At 37.1% G+C, this 17,736-nt stretch overlaps 1 protein-coding gene and 2 long non-coding RNA genes across 6 annotated transcripts in view; 2 read left to right on the forward strand and 1 right to left on the reverse strand.

Moving 5' to 3' along the window:
- The window catches only part of LOC149702729 (uncharacterized), a 157,899-nt gene that overhangs the window by 134,679 nt on the left and 5,484 nt on the right, over positions 1-17,736 (forward strand). The window lies entirely within an intron of this gene.
- LOC149702730 (protein Wnt-4-like) overlaps positions 1-17,736 on the forward strand; it is a 151,310-nt gene that overhangs the window by 132,150 nt on the left and 1,424 nt on the right. The window lies entirely within an intron of this gene.
- LOC149702736 (uncharacterized) lies at positions 10,608-15,715 on the reverse strand. Its single transcript, XR_016381849.1, has 3 exons — positions 12,117-15,715; positions 11,869-12,045; positions 10,608-11,803 (listed from the first exon to the last, which is right to left on the reverse strand). It is a non-coding gene; the product is annotated as an uncharacterized LOC149702736 (long non-coding RNA).

Genomic DNA, 17,736 nt, shown 5'->3' on the forward strand with positions numbered 1-17,736 from the left:
GGTGTGAGAATTTTTGAGGATTTCTTAGAATATTCTAGATTTACGGGGCTGAGAATTTCGTGAGCCACAGACGGAGGGCACGTGGTTTTAATTGCTCGCTCATCGAGCTGGGAACCGTTTAATCTGAAATTCCTCCGAAGATCTATGGCCCATGGGTGGGTAGCTTAGTTGCGGCGCCATTGGAGTTTCACGGCATAGACCACATAGTTAATTACCTGTAGGACGCGCCAAACTGGCTAGTATATTAATATTAATTAGTTGAAAAGAGTTAATTAACCGAGACCATAAGTTCATAAGATATGTTCCATTATAAGTTTGTCACTGGTTACAAACTGGAGCTTGTCATGAAGTGATTGATGTAGGTCATAGATTCGAGGTAAAGCGACGCCTGGTCAGACGCTGTCAAAGGCTCAGTAATACAGACTAAATAGGACCTAGATTGAAGTCCTGCAAAACCACCGAGTGTAGGACTTCAATTCTCGCTTCCGTCGTTCGAGAACTAACTCGAGCTGTAACTTTCAGTAGCATTACTAAGTATAGGTAATATCATCATACATATCTTATAAACTTATGATGAAATCAACAGTTTCTACGCTACTTCAGCTCCCTCACGGATTTCTCAGGTTATACATAGCGCTGTGCCACTATATTGAGATGGGCCCTTTTTCTGGGTATATGGATCGTAAAAAATAGGAGAGAAAACTTCTCTGTTATCCTGTCGGCGCTTTTCTGAGGGGTAGGTTATACCTTCTACCTTTTGTCAATGTCTTTCTTCTTTCTATGAAAGTTAGAAAATCACACCTAGGCGATGGGTTTCATTTATGTAATAGTTTTCAGGGTGGAGATAAGGTTTACTATATGGAACACAAATAGAGAACCCAGCATGCATGGCTCACTTTTATTTGTTCTTGAAGATTCCCGTATTTTTTAAGAAGCTTGAGAAATGAAACACAATTCAGCTTTGTTGGTTTTTTGCAACAACTCATAAAAGAATCTTAGCTTTCAGTGAGCTCATACTTTTGCACTTGGCAATATGGCGGGGATGCTTTAGGGGGAAACCCAAGTTCACGTCACGGTGTGCACTATATACAGTCCATTTCTACCCTTGAAAGTTTAAACGGGTTCTTGGTTTTAGTATACAAGGTGTTTCCGATAAGTCTTCCATAAATTAGAGGGTGTGATCAGTGGAAAGTGTTAAAGAACATGGGGTCTACAACATTTTGTTTGGGACGTACCTTAAGAAGACACCCTGCAGACTTAACCAAAACTCCCTGTATAGGTAAACATGAAAATGTAAATTTATATTTTTCATAGACAACGATATACTGCAAATATTTTCATAATAAGTGACATCAACCGTTATAGAATTTCTGTGATTTTAAAAATAAGAGAATTAGGTAAAAGTATACAAGTTCTTAGATGGAAGTTTAAAATCTCTTCATCAGAAAAGGCGTATGTGTCTAGTAAGTCTACAGGGATCAAGTTTACGTTACTTTCATGTGAAATATTTCGTTTCTTGTACAGTAACATTAAATTTCTTTACAAAGACATTAACATTAGGATATCAAGAGGTTTTTGGTTCAAAAAGCCATTAAAAAGCTATATATTTCAAGTCAAGCCCGTGATCTTCACATCACAACTATGTACGACCCATTACGAAGGTGGGGTTGAGTCAATATCCAAGGGGCTAAACGTTAAAAAAATTCTGAAATAATTTTTAACAAACCCTTGTGTGTCGTAAATTAATTCCCCTACAGGAAATTGTCATGTCCACCTGGAACCAATAAAAGAAAGGCATGTTACTAGAGTTATTTTGAACAAACAGAAGCTTAACGTTATGGCAGGGTCCTTTTATATAGATGGTCCTAGCGCCAGATATTTCCTGTATAAATTCGTTACAAGTGATGGGGGAATGTGGAGAATTTTTCTCTCTTAATTTTTTAGCAAGCTTGGTGCTAAGCGCTTTCTTGATTTCGAAATTATTAACAGTAAATATACATAAAATTTTATTACTTAAGTACACACTTTTTGGCGCCTGCGCCGTAGTCTTTTGGATCACGTGAGTGTGCAGACGAGGCAATGTATCGAACCCCTTGCAGGGCCTGAAATAAGAAAAAAATTCTTATGTGTCCAGTGACGCCCCCTTTGACTTGAAAATTGTCCAATGAAGTGTGCAAAAATAGTGTCACATCTTCATAGTCAAGCTATCAAAACTTCGAAAACCTATTGGTCAAAATGTCCAGTGACCCCCTTGGTTTTTAAAAAAATTATGGTACATTTTAAAATTTTATTGGACAATGTCCATTGTCCTGTGCTTATTCTCACCCTGTCCCCTTGTGCCTATACTGAGGGTTGCCTACCCCCTTTTTTACATGGAAAAGATCTATTGCAAACGTCCCATTTTATCTTACCCCGTTGCAGTTTCGTTTTCATACTTTTACAGTTGAGACTGTGAGATTAACCGGCGCTATGACCTCTAGACTAGAAAGACCCTGGCTGTAGTGTGTCGGTGTGCTTTTACTTAAAAAGAATAGAGATGAAGGAAGCGCCAAGCGGGTTCTTTCTGTGTTAGATTATATTGTGCCCATGCAACTCCAAACAAAGAATTATACTGCTCTTCTTATCAGTTGAGCATTGATGGTTAGGGGACACCCTGGCAGCATCCTCGTTGCTACTGCCTTTCAAATATTTTTACGACCATTTCCCATTACCGAAAGCGAAATAGAACCATGAGCCTGAACTTTGAAAGTTGTTGCTAAAAGCAAGCGTTCAAGCTCTTATGGGTAAATAAAAATGCCTTAATTGTTTCCTTTTGGGTGTTTTAGGGACCCCACAGGAAGTTCAAATTTACCTTTTTTTCAAAGAGCTAAATTATCAAAATGGTCGATGAAATAGCTCTTGTCGAGATACTGATAAGTATCAGGACCAATCAGGGATTTCTTATGGTGCCACTTGCAAGGTGACGTCAATAAATGGATCTCTTATATACAGGGTGTTTCTGAAAAGTCTGATAAATAAATTAAGGGGAATGTTCTTTGGGAAATCAATTCTGAGTCGGAAATGTAACTTTCTATCTGTATTTTGCCACAAGGGACACTGTTTTCGAGTTATGATTTGATGGGTGTTTTAGGGATGACCCCTTAATTAAATTAGTAATCATCGTCTTCCAGTTTCTTAATTAAATTTAATGGGTCATCCGAAAAATACTATGTACAATCCCTGTGTCGCTTCTACTTTCCTGGTCAGGTAAACGGAATGCATTAGGCCATTTGGAAATTAGACGTGATTATTAAAACTTAAAATTTATAGCCTAACTGTGGGAATGTAAAAGTTACATTCCTGTGAAAAAGGTCACTAAAATCTTGTCAATACCTATCCTGATTTAAAGGTTCACCAACCTTCTGATTCTTTACACGTATACCTAAGGTCCAAGTTTCATTCGCAGCCGATTTTTATTTTTTATTTTTTGAAAATCAATTCAGCATTTATATAAGAAACAGGCAGAAATATCCTTATAAATTTTTGCTCTATAAATTTCTGGTCCTTACATTAAGGCCTACTTACAGTGTATCTGATAGTGAGTGAATAGGAAATCTTTACGACTAGTAACTTGGGGACATAACTAGAGTTCTGGCTGGTCGCTCGCTGGCTCTCCTATGAGGACCTTAGCTAAGCCTGTAAATTTTTATTTGAAAAGACCCCGGTCCGAAACGTAATAAATGACGTAACGTAGCCAATAGTGGTAAACATTATACCGTAGATAAACAAAATTTTCTTTTAGTGCTTGGCAAATTTTGGACGGAAATGGTTATTTAGCCGCGGCCTACCGCCAACAAAAATCTGATTTATAAATAGGTCCTGAGAAAAAGAGCTATAAAGTTTGCGAAATATTTATATGTAGGTTCCCAGCGTTCCCATGAAGGTTATTCAATAGAGATTATGGCCGATATGATGGCATGCATGCTCCCTTTTTCGTATGGGTTCATGGTGGTCGGTCGCCTTGTATACTTTGAACTATTTAGTCTCACTTAAAAGTGCGTATTTTTATGCGGAACAGCGCACATTTCGAATTTTTGAACTGTGGGCCTGTCTTTCTACAATAATATTTCTAATTTGAACAACGGGCCTGTCTTTCTACAATAATATTTCTAATTTGAACAACGGGCCTGTCTTTCTACAATAATATTTCTAATTTGAACAACGGGCCTGTCTTTCTACAATAATATTTCTAATTTGAACAACGGGCCTGTCTTTCTACAATAATATTTCTAATTTGAACAACGGGCCTGTCTTTCTACAATAATATTTCTAATTTGAACAACGGGCCAATCTGTCTACAATAATATTTCAAATTTGAACTATGGACCTATTAGTCTACAATAATATTTCAATTTTGAACTATGGGCCTATGTGTCAACAGATATATTTCAAATTTGAACTGTGGACTAATTGCTTACAATAATTTTTCAAATTTGAACTACTTCTACAATAACATTCCAAATTTCAACCACGTCTACAATAACATTTCAAAATTGAACCACGTCTACAATAACATTTCAAAATTGAACCACGTCTACAATAACATTTCAAAATTGAACCACGTCTACAATAACATTTCAAAATTGAACCACGTCTACAATAACATTTCAAAATTGAACCACGTCTACAATAACATTTCAAAATTGAACCACGTCTACAATAACATTTCAAAATTGAACCACGTCTGCAATAACATTTCAAAATTGAACCACGTCTACAATAACATTTCAAAATTGAACCACGTCTACAATAACATTTCAAAATTGAATCACGTCTACAATAACATTTCAAAATTGAACCACGTCTACAATAACATTTCAAAATTGAACCACGTCTACAATAACATTTCAAAATTGAACCACGTCTACAATAACATTTCAAAATTGAACCACGTCTACAATAACATTTCAAAATTGAACCACGTCTACAATAACATTTCAAAATTGAACCACGTCTACAATAACATTTCAAAATTGAACCACGTCTACAATAACATTTCAAAATTGAACCACGTCTACAATAACATTTCAAAATTGAACCACGTCTACAATAACATTTCAAAATTGAACCACGTCTACAATAACATTTCAAAATTGAACCACGTCTACAATAACATTTCAAAATTGAACCACGTCTACAATAACATTTCAAAATTGAACCACGTCTACAATAACATTTCAAAATTGAACCACGTCTACAATAACATTTCAAAATTGAACCACGTCTACAATAACATTTCAAAATTGAACAATATCTAAAATAATTAATAGGCGTTACTAACAGACAGAGAGAGACATTAAGCTGAATCTGACTTATTTATTATAAAGCAATCCGGGCTCAATCAATTTACAACTAAAAGGCGAGTAATTAGGCGGTATCTCCATGCAGCGTAGGGTGTTATCGTTAAAAATTTCGATGGCGTAATAAAGAACCAACCAGGATGGATATTCATGAGGGCGAACTTGGTCTTGGGGTGGCTTTGTCGGGGGGTAATATTTTTTGGTATTCGGCAAGGGCGCTTCTAGACCATGGCTGCGCAGTGTTTATAGCAGCTTGAATCTAGGGCTATCCCCTCTTAGCGGCGGTCGATTTTACTCCAGAAGCACGCACAAAAATCGTTAATTGCCGTCACACCTGACGTTGATTACCTGGGAAGTAGTGGCGCCTCGGGCGGGATCACCACCTTCTATCGAGCGTGCCGATTTTAATGCCCGCGCAACCACTTCAACAACGTTTTCTAAAACCATCCATTTCTCTCTGCTGGTTCTCTTTCTCTTTCTATAGCTAAACATCGCGTCGAGATAAAACATATACCGTGTGGTGGTTGGTGGTGGTGGCGGTATAATACTTACCTTAGCTTTTATACCTGAGATTATAGGAAGTTAGATAACGTTCAGGTTGAATGTAAAGGAGGAGAAAATGCTTTTTAATATGTTTCTCGTGCGAAAAACCTTGCCAAAAATTAAATTCCGAGTATTTTTTATTATTTTCTTTTTTTTTTTACTTTTTACTTTGGGTGTAATGTAGTTGAAAGGATTACGACTATTGATACACACTGTCTATGGAAGTCAAGATAGTATGGTCTTATAAAAAGAGGGGCATGAAAACTTATCTTAAGCCTTAAAGAATGTATTACCAATTTCGAGCTTATGAGGTTCATTCGGTCAGAACGAAAAGAGGGAAGATGGAGTGGTAATAATTATGGGTGATATGTGGTAATGAAAATCTCCTTCCAGTGTACCTTGCACATACCCCTACCCTTCGATAGGCGATTGTTAAGTGCTTCCGTCTAGCGTCATTTTATTTGTATGAGAATTAGCTTCTATTTTTAAGACATAGAGGGCATCCTCGACGTTTCCGTACCGTACGACCCTACCGAAACGCTGAGCATGCTGGGAGGGCTTCGTTGTCGTTCCGTAGATGGGGTTACATATTGCAACGTTATTGGTATGGAAGGTTTCAGCTCCATCCCTCTCTAATTTAAGATTCAGTATTCAAATTAAAACTTGTTGCAGCTAAGCCTAATTTAATCTATTTTTAAGTAATAAACAAGGCTAGTTAGAACTATAACTTAATTGATTGGTTAATTGTGACGCACGAGGGAGATTTTAACTGGTGAATATGGGTCGTAATAACGCGTCGTCTGCTTCACGGAAGAAATGGACTTCAATTCTGAAGCAGACGACGCTTCATTTTGATAGTTAAAAGTAGCACGAAAAGCCTTGGCACACGCTTCGGGAATAAGGTGGCATTGAAAATGTTCCCTGCAGGAAATGTCCGGAATCTATTGTAAAAATCACACATATCTGAACCTTGAATTTTTTACAGAAAAATTTATTCTTAAGCCTAATTTTGTTTTCCAAGCTTTTTCATTAAATAAAAAGGGTGGTTTTGAATCTTTGTTAAATAGAGACGCCTTGTTTTTTTAATATATATTATTTTACCTGTAAAATGGGACCATAATATTTCGGTTATATATTTTTTTATAATATATATAGTCTCCCCAATGTTCCCCTTCAATTCAGATTGAAAAGATTTGGAAACTGATTTTTTTTTTATAAATTTTTACAAGATTTAGAATTGATAAAGTTGAAACTGAAAAACGATATAAAAATCGGGCCTATTTTACGGTGATGAATTTTGAAAGGAGTTCGTTTAAGACCTTTCTTTTTTTTATTATTTTTCTTATAAAAATTTTCTTTCTATAACAACCTAAGACTTAAAATCGTGATAAAATGGTTTGAATTACATCATGCAAAATATATTTTATTTTTTTATTTCTATTTCGGAGCAATTTTATAGTAAGATCAGATTAGTTTTCAATGACGTCATATATACTGAACAATATATATAACCTTTTGTATTTTTTTTAAGTCCGTAACTTGATTGATAAAACAAGAACAAGTAAAGTCGTGGGTAGATGAACACATTATTTTTCACCTCTCCGAGTGATCATGACGTCACGGAGAGGTATTGCACTGGACATATCTGTGTGTCTGTCTGTGGCCGCGTTCGCACTTGGCAAATTGAACCAAACGTGTTCGCAGAAAGCAAATTTTGGTTAGGGTTACGAGTAACGTTTAGCCGACCAATGACAGGACTTCCACCAAATAATAGCGCAATTGCGGGTTTCCTGAACGTTTATTGTGAATCAATCTTCTTATATACCCTAAATTTCCAAATATTGTTAAAGAGGCATACGCTTGAATTCAAACCTCAACAATAGCTATGTTTAAAATGATTTTAAGAATAAAGTCTCTTAAAACGATTTAACTAGAATTAAGGTAAATTACTGACGATTAAAATAATTAATATCAATTATATTTATTTAATTATTTATTTATTTAAGAAAAACCTCTTAATTGCGTCTCGACTCAGAGAGGTTTATTTTGGTTTCCCAACTTGTTATATTTCTTTTCTTAAAAAGTTATTTCTTTTTAACAATGAGTTTGCCGTTGAAGAGTGAACATTTAATACCCTAATCCCTTTTACATGTGTTAGTTATTTTCAATAGTGAAATCCAATAATGGTTTTTTTGATAAAGGCAATTGTTTGTTAATATTGGAAGTCCATAATTTAATGTATATTTATACGGATTATATGTATAATATCAAAACATATTATTATTATCATAAGTTTATAATGCATGATAAACTTATGTTATTATTTATTACAATCTTAGTTCGAGGTTTGTTACTAATCATCTACAGGGTGTTTCTGATGAGTCGGACATAAATTAAATTAATTGGATGTTCTTAATTAATTTACCAATACGTTAATTGGCAGTGTCATACTTATTTTTAATAAGTTATTTAGGATAGCATAGGGATGATAAAGTGTTTTTTGATAAACTCCCGGTTATCAGTTAGTTTCGAATGCCTAGAAGTTTATCTTATAGTCCGTGATTTGAATTTCTTAATGAGCTCCAATGATTATTTAGTTTTTAAATCTTAATCCTGATTCTCGATATCCATGTGCTGGCTTGCGGAAGCGGCACATTTCACTTTCGACACGTTGTAATTAAGAAATCCCCTTCTGTGTATGTCTGTCTGTTAGTAACGCTCTATAACAACGTTTAGCATACAAAACGTCGTGATTAATATCTTAAATTGCCGTATACAGGGTTTGAATTACGGTCTATACAGGGTGTTTTTGAAAGGTATGTACCTAGGTTAAACCGTAAGTTTATAAGATGTGTTCCATAAGTATGACACTACCTATACTTCATAATGCTAGAGACTTACAGCTCGAGATAACTAGTTCGAGAACGACAAGCGAGAATTGAAGTCCTACACTCGGTGCTTAATTTTGCAGGACTTCCATCTAGTTCCTATTTAGTCTGTACTAAGCCTTTGACAGCGCCTCACCAGGAGTCGCTTTACCTCGAATCTATGACCTACCTCATTCACTTCATGACAAGCTCTCAGCCAGGGTGGGAAATAAGGATCTTTTTTAAACTGGACATTAGACCTGGAATAAATAAACTGGACCATGACCATTGACCAGGGCACGTCGTCTGATAGACTAAAGAAGTGGATAATTAAAATATTTGAGTTAATGTCTGGACTCTGGTTATCCTTAAACCAGTGACAAACTTATGCAACATATCTAATCAACTTATAGTTATACTCATGGAAGAATTTAATAAATTCACGCTTAACCCCTATAACTACATTTAAACAAGAAAGCTGCACATACAGCTTCCGAATCTCACTCTTCATTCGTCCAATCTCTATCCACAAACCAAGAAGTGATATCTAGTTTATTAGGGAGAAGGTATAAATTCGCCACATTTCGAGCTTTATCTCCAGTCCAAACGTAAGTCCGCCTCTAAATTACAACCAGCATCTCATTGGTTCTTGAAAACTCACGTCAGCGCGACGCGAATGACGAAAATTACAGTCATATTTTCCGACTGAGGAGAGGCGAAATAGCCCGGCCTCCTTTTAAGTCCCCCCTTGTATTTTGAAAGGGGGACTGGGACTATGGCCCGCGCGAATACTAAGGCATCTTATACCTCGAAGTCCCTAATAAACTAGATATCACTTCTTGCACAAACTAAAGAGAAAAAAAAATTAAAATCCGCTCGACATTTCCCATGTTCTATAGGATTAATGATAGTAACGACGTAACAAGTATCGTGGCATTTTCGCTTCGAAACGTGATTCGAATTCTCATCGCTCGCTATACAAGATGAAAATAATGTTAAAACTTTTTTATATGAAATATTTAAGATACCGGATTTAAGCATTATACATAGACTAGCCTAGCCCCCCCCCCCCCGTTATAAGCATCCAATCTTATTCTATATGTATATAATCCTATATATTTCGAATTAGCGGCGTACCCCTCGACCTCTGAAATCGGCTACCCGCGAACTATATAACGTTTTTCTTAAAAAAGGGCGTTTACTGCATTACGCTGAAATAAACGGCTATGCTTTAAACTTAGGCATAGTTGCCTCTGAATATTTTTTTATTTTTTAAATTAGTTTATAAAAAAATATATATTTGTAATTTCAAATGATATCAAAAACTAGGGGATGATTTTTATAGTTTTACGAAGCTCAGTTTGATTCGAGGGGTTGATCACTATTTAATATCAGGGTTCGTATGAAAGCTGGATAAGTCAGGGATTTGGAAAATGGGGGGAAAGTCAGGGATAAGTGAGGGATAGGTCAGGGATCTCGTTTGGCATTGCTATAAATATGGGCCCCGGTGTGATCATGAAGTGGGCTCAGGTTAACACGTAATTAAATTGGTCAGGGATATTGGCAAATTTTCGTAAGGGATAAGGTGCTGGAAAAGTCTGGGATTTTCAATTACAAAATTTCGTCCGAACCCTGAATATACTCTTTTGGAATTACTAACTTTTTTCTCAGGGTTCGAATAAAAAAAAAACCGTTTAATAAAAACCCAACACTAAAATCTTCAATTTTGATTAATTCAAATACAAAAATAATTTCTTTTTGAAAATAGTTTTAGATAATTATTGTTTCAACTTCAAAAGTATTATTAAATAATATTTATTATTTTTTATGAAACATTTTATTTTATTATTAGCACTGACTTTTTAATGACCCTGGGTTTTGTATTGATTTTGTTAGTCGAAAAATCATTGTAAACTTTCGCCCCTTTTTTGGAAGGGGTGTGGGGTAGAATTATGGTCGATCATTGCAGAGTTTCGTGATTTAGTGGTTTACCCCTCGAATTTTAACCTATTAGTAAGTCTGTATGAGGTTAAATAGCTTTTTTTGACCAGGTAGTTGGGGGTGGTTTTGAAGAATCTTTTGGTGCGTTCCATCGTTCACCCGAAAACAAATAACGTTCTTGACTGGGCGAGGTTTGTATTTCGGAATCCCGCCGCTATGTGTCACTGGAGTTTTTTTTCATATATATGTATATATTTTGGATAAGGCCTCACTTTGGTCTAGCCTTTTAAAGAGAGAGTGAAACATTGACACAAATTATTTAAGTCAATTAGCAATCGAGTGTGTGGCGTCTGCTTGTGTGAACCAAGTGTCTATACGTGAAAATTTGAGGGCATAAGGCTATTATTTACGTAGCGGTCTTTGAGGTGCAGACTACCCACTGATAAAACCTCAAGTACTTTCCCGAATAACCGCGTACAATTCATTACTTCCTCATTGGGTCTCACCTCAACAGTTCTTCCTGGTGCGCCTCACGTGTATTTGCGCATGATAATTAAATGTCGCCTGCTTAGTTTGAACCCTGATTTAAACTACATACAGTGGTCATGTGATAATTGATTACCGTTCCATTATAATGTCATATTAAATCAAGTAAAATCGATGGTCAAACCATGAACTAATGCTATGGTGCTTCTTAGTCCATGGTCAAGCTTTGGCCTTGACGGCAGTATTGTTTTTTACCTTGCCAAAGAGAACGTAGAATCGACAAACAACTCGTAAAGTCCTCTGTATGGTCTTTCGCTTTAAGGGATCGTTCGCGAACCCTAAACAGGTGTTTGCAGAGTCGGTGGTAATTAAGTTGTTTCACCTACCCTTTTTACAAATCATTTTACTTTTTGGCGGATAGCATAGGATGTAACGCGTTTTACGCATTTTAACGGTAGCATCTTGTAATTTCGGGGGGTTGTGTTCGCATTTAAACATTAACCGAACGTCGACTTTACCTGTAAGAAGTATAACATTCGTTCAAATAATTCTAAATGAGAACGTTGTTTTTGGGTGCGCAGGAAATGGTCCTCCCATGGCAGGGCCTATCGAGCCCACCCCTCGTCCCTTCGTGCGTGTAAACGACGTGTAAAACACTCTGTTTTCTATAGACTATTTTGTACATTACATACATTTATGATGGATCTTTGTTGTAAGGTTTTTTCACTATTACCACAGCCTGTTGGATATCCCCAAAAATGCATTAACGAAGGAACTACTGGCCCAAAACTTCTCACGCGCAGGTCTCAGCTTTACCATAATGCTATCATACATTCCAAGTATGGATCCAAAAGGACTAATTTTTGTAGCTACAGAAAGAAATAAGGTATTTTTAAGACACAGGGGGCGTCCTTTACGATTCCGTACTGTACGACCCTACCTAAACGCTGAGGATGCTGGGAGGACTTTGGTGCCGTTTCGTAGGTGGGAGTACAGAGGCAACGTTATATGTATGGGGGTTTCCACTCCATCCCTCTCTCTTTTAAGTCTACAATCCCCCATGTCCGCTAGTTAGACCTACCTCACTTGTGACGTCAGTGCCTAGGTTAAACGCAACGGGCTTAGCTTTGGCAGTGAGCGGCCATGTTTGGTGTGACGTCACACTAAGACTTCTGAGATAGCTCTATGTACCACGCTCATTGCTACACGTTTTAAAAGGGATAGAGAAGGGTCCCATGGCCGTGCATTTCCTGACGTGGGATTTGTTTAAAACGACCCGACATGAAAGGAAACACAGTAGGCCAGTGTGACTGTGACGCAACAGTCTCGCGTACTATCAGCCCTAACGGCTGACCCAAACTTACTCGTTATAGAGTTATGGTTACACCAGTGGCCCACTCTCTCTACTAACACGGAGAGTGAATAGTGAAATTGACAAGTGTTCTAACGGTGTCTTTCGCTATTGTCAGTTCCTTGAAATATTTGAAAGGCCTCAAAATCTTTTTCATCTTTTTTTTTTCACTTCTCCTCCCTTATTTTAGATTCCGTGGCTAGTTCTCCATCTCGGATAGATTACCATCTTCCTCTCTTTTTTATATACCGTTACTTAATGTTTGATTGAAAACATTCAAGGATGTCCGTCTGCTCTACGCGATCCCCGTTGGCGACAAGATGCCTAAATGCGGGATACTTTCTGGCTATTCCAAATAATTCGATAATTCTCTAAGTTTTTTTATTAATCTTGAACAACTAGAGATATTTAGTGTTATTAAAACCTATTACGTTTAGACTATAACAAATTGAACCAACTTATAATATGCAGACGCTAATAGGGAACTTCCACTTGGATGAGTGATACGTCACACACTCTATTCTGGTAGTCAAATTGGTGGATTTCAGCTTTCCACCTTTATTGAACCCGCCAGTATGACTCCTCCGCCAACCGAGTACTTATTGATAGATTTAAATTTTCTTTTCTGTAGGGCTGCAATTTTTCTAGATAACTACGAAATAGTAAAAAACTTTTCTTAATTCTGAGAGAGTAAGGTCCTTGCATAATTTCAAAGTAGAAGTCGTATAAACAACTCAAGAACCATGCACCAATTCCTCAGTCTTTGTGCAAAATTATGAAATGTGAAAAAATGAGATACCTCGCGGATTGTGTTTGATTGGGTTGTATTGAAACGCGCTTTTAGCACCTCCCATTCTGTCCCTCGAGATTGAGATATTGCGAAAAAGGCAAATTAGGACAGTCCCTAATACCAGAAGAATATAATACTTCTCTTCGAGAGAAGTGTACCACCACAAAGCGGGGTAATTGGAACGTGATTCTTCCCAACATCAAGGTTACATTTAGAGCAAGGTTACTAAACCGAATCACATACGCGATAAATAATTATTCCCTCATAATTACTCTATTAGCGCTTAACTATTTGCCAATTCGCATGCGCTTGTAGATTTTTGTCCCACGTCAAGACAATCAAGGTTTGTGGCTCGATTGCTGAAGATTTAGTAAATACCAAACAGTTATAGAATTCACCCCACGGTGCGATGCCCATCTGAAGTTTGATGAGCAGGAGAGCAAACAAAAGGGTGAGCCTGTTACATAAATAGAGTATTAAGAGGATACAGAGTGTCATCCTTCTTCTATTATCCCCTTCTGTTAATACGTATACCTTTTATTACGTTACATATAAGCCTAGGTAGTATTCATTTATGCAGTGTTATTTAAAAGCCCATTATCCAAATGAAACTATTCAAACTAAAGACTAGCTCCGATAGAGGAAAGGCTCTTATCCGAGATGGAACTTTGCCTATAGGATGAAAAAGATAGTTCGCGAGTAAAAAATGCTCTTGGAGATTGGATGGAGTAGGCGTTTTGTTCAAGCGGCGCGCTTTTTCTCGCTGCACGCTCCATCGAATAATTGGAAAAAGGAATTCATCATACTTTAATAGCGAGAGGGAATCGATTAAAAGAAGCGGCGTTCATGTCGCCAGCGAACCTCAGTCTCGTCAACTATCCCAGTGATTCTTTCTCTAAAGTCGGCTAGGGTGGGCGTATTATTCCCACAAAAAGGGGGCAGGGACTCTTTTTCGCCTATTTCGTCACCAGCGCGACCATATTCCGATAAGAAAACTATCCACGATGACACCTGGGTGATTTATGGCGTTCCGATCCCCAGTTTTTTTCCTTTTTTCTTTCGTTCAGTGTTCTTCCTATAGAGGTAGAAATAGACTAAGCGGAAGTTATATCTGTATAAGTCAAATTCCTGACTGACTGACTGAGTGATTATCAACGTGCCCAGTTCAAACCGCTGTACCTAGAAGGCTGAAAATTTGCAGGGACGTTACTCTTAAGTAATAGGCAGGCATTAAGAGAGATTTTTCCGAATCTGACGCCATCCTGTAAAATGGTGGCCAGAAATCTAAAAAAAATCCATCTTTATTTAATAACGTACGTGTATTCCAACAGATTTCTTTAATATCTAGTAAATAGTTGGTTTCCTATATCCTATAGACGGGCTGTATGGCTTTTGGGTTGATTTCTTAAGACCAAACATATGACCTCATACAAAAGAAATTTCTGGACTGGTAACTGTGAAGTCCTTTCTAACGTTTTTGAATAAACATACCGGATGTTTCGCCTTAAGCAGACGATACTTTGCCCACCTTTTGAAAAGGGTCCCTTCGTTAACAATCTTAATAGAATTGCGTCAGGGCAGGTACCAACTCTATCTTCGTTTGCTTCATATTGGAGATCCGGAATTTATGCTTTCACAGATAAATTGATAACTTCGTTTTATTCGATATGGAATATGGATCTTTCATAAATTGTTCATTGTGGCAGTAAAAAAAACTCCCCCCTCTTTTTGAAACTCCCCTGTAGCTTACGTATTTTTTTTTATTTTTAAAAAAACCTCAGTTCGTTACGCGTCGGTTAACAGTTATTTCAATTTCTTGGCATTTTCATCCCCAGTATGGTGTCTTTAAGGAGAGTTTTTCTTCTATATTTCCACTTGAAAAGGGGAATATGTGTTCAGTCTTGGAAAACATTACTCATTTTTTTTTGTTTTGTCTCTTTTGGGGTGGAGTGTGTCAGAGGTAACCAACCAATGTTTGAAAAACGCTTTCGTTGATGTGTTTTGAAAGATGTTCAAACTATAAAACTCCACGATTTAGTTTTAGAATTGGTAAACGTTAAGTGTCAGCGAAATTTAAAAGTCCAACTTAGAGAGGGTCTTTGTCTAATTGAAACCATTCATAGAGATTGATATCCAATGGATAATCCTAGGCAGGGGTACATTAACAATAGAAAACCCTAGTAAGAGGTTCATTCTTAAAAGGAAAACCCTTTCATTCCCAAAGGGAAACCCCAATAAGAGTGTCCTTCCCAAAGGAAAACCCTAGTGAGTGTCCTTCCCAATGGAAAACCCTTGTAAGAGTGTCCTTCCCAAAGGAAAAACCGTTGTAAGAGTGTCCTTCCAAAGGAAAAACCCTTGTAAGAGTGTCCTTCCCAAAGGAAAAAACCGTTGTCCTTCCCAAAGGAAAAACCCTTGTAAGAGTGTCCTTCCCCAAGGAAAACCCTAGTCAAAGTTTCCTTCCCAAAGGAAAACACTAGTCAAAGTGTCCTTCCCAAAGTAAAACCCAGGGGCGGACTGGCGGCGTTTTCGTGAGGTGGGCATTGGAGGGTCGCGGCCCCTAAAATTTCATATCTTAGCGGCCCCCAATTTCCCAAAAGGACCAAAACTGTTCTAAAGCCACGTTTTACTTTTACATTATGAGGTGAATTAACCATAAAATCCTGTAAAACGGCTAAAACATTTGTGACTAATTAACAATTTAAATGCGACTAATTATCAATTTAAATGTGACTAAATAACATTTAAATGTGACTAATTAGCAATTTAAATTGACAGTAATTAACAATTTAAATTTACAGCAATTAACAATTTAAATTGACAGTAATTAACAATTTAAATTGACAGTAATTAACAATTTAAATTGACAGTAATTAACAATTTAAATTGACAGTAATTAACAATTTAAATTGACAGTAATTAACAATTTAAATTGACAGTAATTAACAACTTAAATTGACAGTAATTAACAATTTAAATTGACAGTAAGTAATTAAAAAACATTTCAGTTTTTTTCACACTGTTTTAATTAAAGCATTTTATGTTAAAATACTTCTCATTAGTTGGGAAGAATTTACTACATACTAATGTATATCGCTAAATGGTACGTTGTTAAGTAGTTCTCTTTTAACCGAAATCAACATCAAAGCTTGAAGATTTTCTTGTCCAAGGGACGATCTCAGTCTATTATTTATAATTTTCAATTTTGAAAATGCTCTTTCGCAGCTAATTTGGCTAAATGACAATGTTAATAAATATTCGTAAGCCAGATATAGGTTAGTGTAAGCTGCGGAATGTAGATTAAATTTATGAAGAAGCTGAAAGCAACAAATCAGACATCCGTCACAATCAACATTGGAACATGAAGCTGTAAAACGAGGTTGAGCTATTTGTGCTTTTGAAATACTGGCCTCTGGCTCTGGAGCCTCTGGTTCACTTAACAGGTCCTCATCAAGGCTTACATCAGAACCAGGCTCTCCATCTCCGTAAATTTCTTCAGTTTTTGAATTGAGGGATGCTCTTAAGTCTTGGAATATTTTGGTAAATGAGACCAGCTCTTTCGTCAAAGGATCTTCGTCAATATTCGATAGTCTTGAAATCTCTGAAAGATCTATCTGGGGTATATGCCTCTTTCTTGAATTTCCGAAAAATGACGTGGGTGTAGGTATTGCGCACTCGAAATTAGTTTGCGGTTATCGGAGAAACGTTCCGTTAAGCTACTAAATTGTTGGTCTTTTATAACGCGGAACACCTCCACTCTGTAACGATCAATTGGGCTTTCAAGGCTCTCATCTCATTGTAAATTTGCTAAGAGCGGTCGTAAAGCTTATCTTTCGCCTAGGCTGCTAATATCATATAGAAAAAATTCAAAAAAAGTCCAATGGCTTGCATTGCCTTGCAAGTTCATAACCTTCTTCCTGAGGCTTCTTCCCCCAATTTCCTATCTTTTGTTTTCAAACTGTTTTTGAATTGATTCAAAATAAAAATTACCAAACAATTAGTACTTAGGCATTTAGATCAACGCCACGGCCAGTCGCCGTGGCCGACCGACCGGCCCCCAAACCCTTATTTTGCCTCCGGCCCCGTGGGATATTGCCCACCAGCCCCCGTGGCCAGTCCGCCCCTGGTAAAACCCTTGCAAGAGTGTCCTTCCCAAAGGAAACCCCTAGTCAAAGTTTCCTTCCCAAAGGAAAACCCTAGTCAAAGTTTCCTTCCCAAAGGAAAACCCTGTCCTTCCCAATTGAAAACCCTTGTAAGAGTGTCCTTTCCAAAGGAAAACCCTGTCCTTCCCAATTGAAAACCCTTGTAAGAGTGTCCTTTCCAAAGGAAAACCCTTGTAAGAGTGTCCTTCCCAAAGGAAAACCCTTGTAAGAGTGTCCTTCCCAAAGGAAACCCCTGGTAAGATGAGGATCATTCCCAAAG

This window comes from Phalangium opilio, unplaced genomic scaffold (assembly GCF_054372755.1).
Source record: "Phalangium opilio isolate 3A_F unplaced genomic scaffold, DU_Popi_V2 ptg000017l_1, whole genome shotgun sequence".
NCBI classification, from domain to species: Eukaryota; Metazoa; Arthropoda; class Arachnida; order Opiliones; family Phalangiidae; genus Phalangium; species Phalangium opilio.